The sequence below is a fragment of the Bombina bombina genome, chromosome 2, assembly GCF_027579735.1.
Source record: "Bombina bombina isolate aBomBom1 chromosome 2, aBomBom1.pri, whole genome shotgun sequence".
Taxonomy (NCBI): Eukaryota; Metazoa; Chordata; class Amphibia; order Anura; family Bombinatoridae; genus Bombina; species Bombina bombina.
The window spans coordinates 715,078,116-715,080,938 of record NC_069500.1 but is presented as its reverse complement, the minus strand read 5'-3'; positions in this window follow the sequence as shown (position 1 = coordinate 715,080,938).

Here is a 2,823-nt window from a genome sequence, read left to right as displayed (position 1 = left end):
ACGCTTTCCCTATACCCAAGCGGGTGGCGGACATAGTGAATAAGGAGTGGGAGAAGCCCGGCATACCTTTTGTTCCCCCTCCTATATTTAAGAAATTATTTCCTATGGTCGACCCCAGAAAGGACTTATGGCAGACAGTCCCTAAGGTCGAGGGGGCAGTTTCTACTCTAAACAAGCGCACTACTATCCCTATCGAGGATAATTGTGCTTTCAAAGATCCTATGGATAAAAAATTGGAGGGTTTGCTTAAAAAGATTTTTGTACAGCAAGGTTACCTCCTGCAACCCATTTCGTGCATTGTTCCTGTCACTACAGCAGCGTGGTTCTGGTTCGAGGAACTAGAAAAGTCGCTCAGTAGAGAGACTCCGTATGAGGAGGTTATGGACAGAGTTCACGCACTCAAGTTGGCTAATTCTTTTATTTTAGATGCCGCTTTGCAATTAGCTAGATTAGCGGCGAAAAATTCAGGGTTTGCAATTGTGGCGCGCAGAGCGCTTTGGCTAAAGCCTTGGTCAGCGGATGTATCTTCCAAGACAAAATTGCTTAATATCCCCTTCAAGGGTAAAACTCTCTTTGGGCCAGAATTGAAAGAGATTATTTCAGACATCACTGGGGGAAAGGGCCACGCCCTCCCACAAGATAGGCCTTTCAAAGCCAAGAATAAGTCTAATTTTCGTTCCTTTCGCAATTTCAGGAACGGACCGGCCTCTAACTCTGCATCCTCTAAACAAGAGGGTAATGCTTCACAAACCAAACCAGCCTGGAAACCGATGCAAGGCTGGAACAAGGGTAAGCAGGCCAAGAAGCCTGCTGCTGCTAACAAAACAGCATGAAGGAGTAGCCCCCGATCCGGGACCGGATCTAGTAGGGGGCAGACTCTCTCTCTTTGCTCAGGCTTGGGCAAGAGATGTTCAGGATCCCTGGACACTAGAAATAGTTTCTCAGGGTTATCTTCTGGAATTCAAGGAACTACCCACAAGGGGAAGGTTCCACATGTCTCACTTATCCTTAAACCAAATAAAGAGACAGGCATTCTTACATTGTGTAGAAGACCTGTTAAAGATGGGAGTGATACACCCAGTTCCAACGGCGGAACAAGGAATGGGATTTTACTCAAATCTGTTTGTAGTTCCCAAAAAAAGAGGGAACTTTCAGATCAATTCTGGATTTAAAGATCCTAAACAAATTTCTCAGAGTACCATCGTTCAAAATGGAAACCATTCGAACGAAAGTCAAAACTTCTAAAGTCAGAAAGTCAAAACTTCTAAACGCTTGTCAAGTTCTTCATTCTATTCCTCGTCCTTCCGTAGCTCAGTGCATGGAAGTAGTAGGGTTGATGGTTGCAGCAATGGACATAGTTCCTTTTGCGCGAATTCATCTAAGACCATTACAACTGTGCATGCTGAAACAGTGGAATGGGGACTATACAGACTTGTCTCCAGTGATTCAAGTAGATCAGAAGACCAGAGACTCACTCCGTTGGTGGCTAACCCTGGACCACCTGTCCCAGGGAATGAGCTTCCGCAGACCAGAGTGGGTCATCGTCACGACCGACGCCAGTCTAGTGGGCTGGGGCGCGGTCTGGGAATCCCTGAAAGCTCAGGGACTATGGCAGTGCTTTCCAAACTGTGTGTCGGGACACACTAGTGTGTCGGCAGCAGTGTGTAGGTGTGTCCCTGCTTCAGCACACATTTTTATAAAAAAATTTTTTTGGTTTCTGACTTTCCGCCTGCCTGCTACACATATCACATGGTTGACACGTTATTGATACCTAGGGGGACACAGATCATCTTAACCTATTGGCACAGCTCAGTGGGAACTGAAACTATTCCCATTGGCGGCACATTGGCTCCTGACTGCACGTGTAGTCTCCTTAATCGGCTCGTGACTGCATGTGTAGTCAGTGAGTGAGACAGCAGTGTGTTTACAGCGCGGGCAGTAGTCAATCGGACTCACCGAGCTCTGAGGGCGGCAGCTTAAATGCTGAGCTGAAGTCAGTGGGGTTTTTTTGCAGCTAGCTCCCAGTAGTGCATTGCTGCTCCTGCTCTTGCTATATGGATAGGAAGTGGAAGCTTAAAAATGCTTGATGATAAAATGCAAGTGTCTTTATCTAATATTACACCAAATATTCAGAAATTGTGTTTATCCCATCAACCTCATACAACCCATTAAAATAGTAAGTAGCTATTGGTGTTATTAAACATTTTTTTTAATACTTGCAAATACTTACTGTTACTTGTAAATACATTTAGTTATATAATTTATGTATGTGTCCGTATCTCTTAAAACAAGTTAGTTTAACCTCCTGTTTGCTAGTACAACTGAATTACTGTGTCGCGAAATGATGTAGGTCTAAAAAGTGTGTCACTAACATGAAAAGTTTGGAAAGCTCTGGACTATGGTCTCGGGAAGAGTCTCTTCTCCCGATAAACATTCTGGAACTGAGAGCGATATTCAATGCTCTCAGGGCTTGGCCTCAACTAGCAAAGGCCAGATTCATAAGATTCCAATCAGACAACATGACGACTGTTGCTTATATCAATCATCAGGGGGGAACAAGGAGTTCCCTGGCGATGAAAGAAGTGACCAAAATAATAAAATGGGCGGAGGATCACTCCTGCCACCTATCTGCGATCCACATCCCAGGTGTGGAAAACTGGGAGGCGGATTATCTGAGTCGTCAGACATTCCATCCGGGGGAGTGGGAACTCCACCCGGAGATCTTTGCCCAGTTGACTCAATTGTGGGGCATTCCAGATATGGATCTGATGGCGTCCCGTCAGAACTTCAAGGTTCCTTGCTACGGGTCCAGATCCAGGGATC